Genomic DNA, 7,709 nt, shown 5'->3' on the forward strand with positions numbered 1-7,709 from the left:
CATACAGTTACACGTAGGACATTTTCCATAGACACACATAACACACCAAATCGTTATGACAAACATACATATCACAATATATCCTCTGGATTCATTCATTCTTAGTTAGCAGCACACTGAACAGAACTGGCTGATGTATAAAAGTCTTCTTCAGCCTGAGGGACCCTATCATCTATATATGACAAAATGATACATAGAAACGTGAACATATATAGTACGTAATATTTTGAGGCCTTATCTTTAGGCTGAATGTCTTTGTTAAAAATAAAATAGGGTATAATTTTTAAAAGAGATTTTGTGTTCCTCCAGGAGGCAGCAGATATAACTAAGATCAGGGGAATAGATCATAATGTTTGGGGAGAGCCAAAACAGAATTCAAAAAGAAGACAGATGAAAAAAATAAATGGTTCAATTTGGAGTGGCTGTTGGTGTGAAAGGGAGAATTTGGAAATGGCTCTGCTCAGGATACATTTAGCCTCAACAGGATTCACAACTTTGGAAAAACCCTTTTGATGGTTCATGATTTGTGCTGACATGATTTGTCAATTTGACAGTCATCAGAGAATAGTTTAAAGTAATTTTGTCAGCAAATATGCTGTACACAAGTTAGTCCCAGTTCTTCAGATGTGAAGACATGCTGGTTTTTTTATTCATCAGTGTTAATTGGATATTTTGTGGCTGTTGTTTCGTTTGTTTGATTGTCAGTTTTTTCCTTACATTTCACCAATCAAATTATTAATGGATTAATTGGAAATGTAAATGTAGCAGAGGAAAATTCCAGTTGCTGTTGGAAAATAGATCCTGGGGAGCGTAAATGCTAAGTATTTGACATTAATGAATTCCCTTATTTCTTTTCTTCCCAGTGCTATCCCTTTGTCTTTTCTTCCTAAAATGTCATTCTCTCTCTCTCTCTCTCTCTCTCTCTCTCCCTCTCTCTCTCTCTCTCTCTCTCTCTCTCTGAGGGCGCTGTGCCTGCTCCATCCATAAATGCCACGATCAAAGTCTCCACTTTATTGGTGTTAGACTTGACCTCTCACCCCACTCTGCCAAATGTCAGCGCTCCACATCTCTCTGCTCCAGCTGTTATAAATAAAGAGCCAGGGTCCCAGTTCTTACACATCCCTGGGATACAGACTGTCTTGTAAACAACGTCTCAGACATGACCTTACTGAGTAGAGGAGGTCGTAATGATAAAGCAGGCAGATAGTGGGTTGCCTCGGTGCAGGAGCATGAGTACACTCACAGCTATCAAGTATTCTGCATGACCTGATGGGTTAAAGTAAAACATATTGAACATTACATTTGTGCTGCAGATCACCTTGACCAACAAGACATGCTAGTGTATGTTCACTCTCACCGCCTACATTATTTGTGACCCAACAGCATAGAGTCATGGTGTTTTAATGGTGCTTTTGTGCCTGGATAATGTAGGAAAGGTCATTAATGTGTCAATATGTGCTGTGTGTGAGTCTGAGTGTGTTTGTGTGCGTGCATGACTAAATGCGTGTGTGCATGTTTGTGTATGTATACTTACAGATGTGTATGTGGGGGAGGGAGGGGTGGGTTTTGTCATTTTTATTGTTTGTTTTTATTCTTTTCTTTTTTTTGTAAAGCACTTTGTGTTGCATTTTTATGTATGAAAAGCGCTATATAAATAAAGTTTGATTTGATTTGATTTGATTAGTTCTGAGTGTATCACTGCTCACAGAGGCTCCATTTCACTATTAAGATGTTTTATTACATTGTCCAGCAGAGGGCAGAATAAGACTGCTAGATATTTTTTCCCACCCTCCTTGCTTCTCTCTCATGGTCAAACAACTTTAAAAATCCATATTTTTTTACTTCCTCTCTCACTTGTTTTACCCCAGAGCCAGAGCTGTCATTTTTATAGTCCAAGATGATTTGTTTGGTTTCTTTGTTCTACCTGTAGTCTTGCTCTTTCTTTTCCCTCGGTCCAACAACTTTGTGGCCTTTCCTCCTCATTCCAGTCTTGACTTTCCTCTCTGTAAGTGGTTGTCATGTATAAATCTTGAATTATGAACTCATGGGAGAAGTCTGCAACTTCACATGACTCTAGACCCCAAACTGAGCACACAGACTGCATGTGTACATGTACACACATGGACATGCGCGTGCCTCAGACACACACACAATATTTCTGATCTATCTCTTCAAGATGTCAACATTTTATTGCACACAAGCACAAGGCCGGCTACCAAAAGCCCCCCATATTTCAGAGCAGACTGATTCTCTGTATACGACTTAATTTCAGCCACCTGTAGAGTTTCCACATTCACTTCACAGTCTACGCTCCAATTTATGTCCGTGTAACCCAGGACAGCTCAATCCTCTGGCTCCGTGCCCAGGTACACCCTATAGCTGCAGCTAATGAACCATAGCATTAGTGCCAAACAGGGCAGCGGGGAAAGGAGAGCATGGCCCAGATATGGCGAAGCCCGTTCCCAACTCTTTTGACCCCGGTGAGAGAAATCCTGCGGGGCCAGTATACACCCCCACCACGCCTCCTGCACCACAGCAAACTCAATTACATCCATCAGTCACTGGGTTGCTCCAGAACTAACCCCCATCTCACAGTCACAAGACCCCAGCCTCTCCTCAGGTAAGGCCGTATATGCTGAAGCACACATGCAAACACACACACACACACACACACACACACACACACACACACACACATACACCACACACCCCTGGGGCTCTCCTGTGTGAAAGCAGAGGCACTCCATAAATCACACCTGTAAAAGCTGATTTGGTAGTAAATGTGCTATATTCATAAGTGGTGTTTACTGCCTATGCTCTACCATGGGAAAAAAAAAACTTAAATAGTACTATTCTTAAGAAACTCTAGAAAGAGAAGGCTTGGTGTCATATTAAACTGATCTTTTAAAGTTGTATTTTTGGCTGTTTTTTGAGACATTATTAGGAAATTAGGGGAGTGACAAGGAAAAAACAACAACAACAAAGGGGGACATGTGACATGGTCATCGTGTTATTGTCTTGTATTGTCAGTGTTATAGTGCCTTCTTGGTCAGTGTCTTAAAACTATAAGTCACCATATATATATATACGCCCTGATACTCTTCTTTTCAAAGCTGATTGGTTAAGAAGAAATCCTGATCAATAAAGAGGATGTGTTTTTTGTGAGGCAGGAGAGAAAAGAAGAGGAAAGAGGGACCAAAATAAAAAGTTTTGTGCTGTAAAAAGTGGAGGAATGTAACTATTGGAGTGGTCAGAGCTGTGTTGGACAGCGGAGCAGAGTGTAGAGGGTGGTGGTGGTGGTGGTGGTGGGGGCTCTGTCACAGCCCCTCCAGGGTAATTGGCTCCAGATGTGAGGCAGCGTGGCCCCTGCGCCAGCAAGGCGTCAGGGCCGCATTAAGAGCTCAGCCCAGGGCTGATGGGATCGCAGAGAGACAAGCTCACCCCTACTCTCCACCCCAAAAACACAGCCTGAACCCCATGCTGCGCTGCTGACCACTGGGCCTCCATCAGTACTCCTCCTTCCCCTGCTCATCATCTGCCAAAACAACTAAGCACTGCAATACTTCTTAAAACATTGTAAAACCCCCCTTGTTTATTTACCAAAGAGTTATTTCACCCCTGACCTTGATTTCTGCACTCACAATATATAATCTCTGTCATTCTCCCTCCAAGGCTTATTATGTCTCGGTGGCTATGGTGACAGCAATCTTGGAGTCTATTAAATGTCATTGTGTTGCTGTTATTATGGCCCTGATTGTGGACTGAGCGTGTCAAGCAATTCTTCCCGCAAACAATGTTTCAGGAGTCTCTATTGAAGACAGCAACACGTATGCTGTACACAATGGTTAAGTATGGTTTTCAGTGTTTTTTATCAAAGGCAGCTTGGTGCTGCCTGTTGTGCTCTGACACCCACGTGGCAGTGAGGTGAAGGAAATCACTTGTGTACACACGTGTAGCATCAACACTCTGAGACACACTGGCTAAAAAGCAGAAGCAGACGGCAATCAAAACTCATGTTATACAGTATGAGGCCACTGAAGGAAATCACAGCACGGGGAGCTTTTGTTGTATGAGATAACATTACATTTGCCTCATGCTTTGTTAGCTAATACTGACTTAATAGGAGATTTTGCTTTTGCTAATAAAATTATACAAAAAACATGAAGATTGCAAAAAGGGGTACATTTTACCAATACTTGACCATCTGCAGTCTGAAAAAGACTTCAGAGAGGAATGCTTTTACTGTGACACAAAGAGCATGTTTACTGATAGAGCATGGAAATCGATTAAAAGCAGAAAAGCAGCATGGAGTGGTGGTAGATGGAGAGAATGGAAAGAATGGAAGAAAAGAAAAAAAATTAGTTGAAGAGCACTTCATCAGTGATGACACACATTTGCTGAGTTGCAGTCTGCCACCATGACTAACAAGGAAACCCACTCATCATGCCAGCCACCATTAAAAAAGGCTTGTGTGAAAAGACCCTTGAAGCACCTTTCAGACAGGAATGCCTGTTGAACAAGATTATGCGGGTAAACAGAAAGCAGATGTGCATGTTCTCAGCTCGGCTGCATTTTCTGACATTCACTACCAGTGAAGGCATCTTGATCGGTTGTTGAAACACAAACAGAAGAGGAAGTGGAATTCTGTATTGGCTCTGCTTTCTGCTGATACTAATTTGTAGAGGGCTGCAATACCCTCGCCGCAAGAACTGAACAAACTGAACAAACTGAACAATTTAGGTCTTTGAGTGCTTTCTGCAGATGATCTCAGCAGACCACAGTCTTCAAAGGAGCTCAACTGTTTTTATGTTTATCCATTAGCTTACTTAAAGTTAACTGTCAAGCCATAGGTAACAGGATAATTTAAATATATATCGGGGAATTCAAATTGATTTTAACGGACAAAGAAATCGCTTCCCTTGGTCAGTGTGACTGCTCCATATTAGTTGGCTACTGATGCTCACTCAGTGTTGTTGGGATGGTTGTATTTTGTATTTAATGTCTGTGATAACTGTGGTTAAAGTTGGAACTTGTCTCTTTTTTATGCTGCTTTCTTGGCCAGGTCTTTCTTTTTAATCTCAATGAGGCTTTTACCTGGTTAAATAAAGGATGTATGTATATAGTCATAGAATTTTTTTTTTGACCACCCTTGTTTTCTCCAATTTCTTGTTAATTTTAATGCCTGGCAATACTAAAGGTACATTTGTTTGGACAAATATTTGGTAACAACAAAAAATAGCTCATAAAAGTTTAATTTGAGAGCTGATTTCTAGCCATTTTGTGGTTTGTGATTTTCTTGATATTGATTTTGGTTATTATCAATAAAACCATGGAAACTGGCTAGATATCAGCTTTTAAATGAAACTCTTATGAGCTACTTTTGTAGTTATCATTATATTTGTCCAAACAAATGTTGTACCAGACATTAAAATGAACAAGAAATTGTACTTTACTTCCATATTTGTAACTTTATACTTCTACTCCACTACATTTAGAAGCAAATATTGTACATTTTAATCTACTTCATTTGTCTGACAGCTTTAGTTACTTTTCAGGTCGAGATTTAACATAAAAAACATGACCAACATGACATTTTTTTAAAATTAAATCTCATAACAGTATATCAAGTAGATAAAATTAGTCACGTCTTTACAAAATTAAAACACTGCTTACATAAATGCATCAATACAAATAATCTAATAATGTATGAACAATATATTCAACAATCTGAGTTGGTCCAATCTGCATAACGAGTACTTCTACTTTTGATACTTTAAAGGAACACTCCACCGTTTTTTCATATTAAAACATGTTATTCGGTCAAGTAAGACGAGTTGATACAGACCTCTTGCGTCTCAATGCGTGCACTCAATCGCCCTGGCGCGCGGCGCCACTTGGCTAGCACTTAGCTTAGCCCAGTTCATTCATTAGGATCCAAACAGATGGACAGTTAGAAGCGACCAAACTCCTCCACGTTTTCCCTATTTAAATACAGCTACACGAGTAGTTAAACGACCAAGTATGGCGACACAAAATAAAACGTGGCGCTTTTCTAAGCGGATAAAAAGGATAACTATAATGTATGGCGGAATAGCACTTGGGAGCACTTCGACTCGGCGCAGTAATATCATCACTCCTGAAAAATCTTCTCCCCCTCCCTCTCCCTCTCACTTCCGTCAAAAGAACCAACGTGAGCTGCACCAGGAGTAGTAGTTCGAGCAGAGCTGACGAAGTATCAGGTTGTAGGAAGATATTTGTGAACAATCATGGTTATAACGTGCATCGTAAAGGGTTGCGATAACAAGCAGAAGGTATATAGTGCCGTCATGTTTCAGAGAGGGAGAGGGAGGGGGAGAAGATTTTTCAGGAGTGATGATATTACTGCGCCGAGTCTAAGTGCTCCCAAGTGCTATTCCGCCATACATTATAGTTATCCTTTTTATCCGCTTAGAAAAGCGCCACGTTTTATTTTGTGTCGCCATACTTGGTCGTTTAACTACTCGTGTAGCTGTATTTAAATAGGGAAAACGTGGAGGAGTTTGGTCGCTTCTAACTGTCTATCTGTTTGGATCCTAATGAATGAACTGGGCTAAGCTAAGTGCTAGCCAAGTGGCGCCGCGCGCCAGGGCGATTGAGTGCACGCATTGAGACGCAAGAGGTCTGTATCAACTCGTCTTACTTGACCGAATAACATGTTTTAATATGAAAAAACGGTGGATTGTTCCTTTAAGTACATTTTGATGCTGATATTTTTGTACTTTTACTTCAGTAAGTTTTGAATGCAGGACTTTTACTTGTAGTAGAGTAATTTCACAGTGTTGTATTAGTACTTTTACTGAAGTAAGAGATCTGAATACATCTTCCACCACTGCATACATACATATATTTATATAATGACAATATTTTGTTTAAGTAGTTGAGTTTAGTTGTGTTCAGTAGTAATAATAATTGTATCTGCTAGTTGAGAATCACTGATGTAATCCATGAAGGCAGTGCTATCAAACAATAAGATGTCAAGCTGCGTTAAAGGTCAAAGTAGTGACATTTGGATCAGACCCAGCTGTTACCCAAAAATCCTGATTTCCAACAACAGAAAATAATTTTCAAAGAACACAGTCGACTCCTCTTAAAACAATACAAGCGCAGACGCTGCCAACAGGGGATTCATTTCAGCCCACCATCGCTCCTCCGCCTCATTCCATCCTTTAACCCTGGGAGATGGTGTTGTCATACTGCTGGACATGGGCCCAGGGTGTGAGTGAGTTTAACTAAACAAAAACACTCCCACCCTGGGATGAGGACTCATGCCTCAGTCAGACCTCCATAAAAACAGCTCTGGTCTCTGTTAACGTGCATGTTTCCAACACATGATAAAACTGGGAGAAAAACGGGAGCATCTGGTTATCTCTTCTCTAGTTAGGCTTTCATAAACCTAGAGAGGAATGTCAATGAAATGAGGAGGAACTGCAACTGCTGTGAACACAGTCTGACACTAGGTGGTAATCTTGTTGCACAAATGGGGTTTAGTTCAGTGGTTCCCATAGGAACCCACCTATAGGAGTCGGAGGTTGTTTTTCATTTCTGAAAGAGCTCGTGTTTCCAGAGATATGGTGACAGATGGCTGGTGATTGTCGCTGGAAGTGCTTAAGAATTAGACTTCTACTGTACTAGACTTAGAGACTTAGATAGACTTCATTGGCATTCAGTTT

This window comes from Centropristis striata, chromosome 16 (genome assembly GCF_030273125.1).
Source record: "Centropristis striata isolate RG_2023a ecotype Rhode Island chromosome 16, C.striata_1.0, whole genome shotgun sequence".
Taxonomy (NCBI): Eukaryota; Metazoa; Chordata; class Actinopteri; order Perciformes; family Serranidae; genus Centropristis; species Centropristis striata.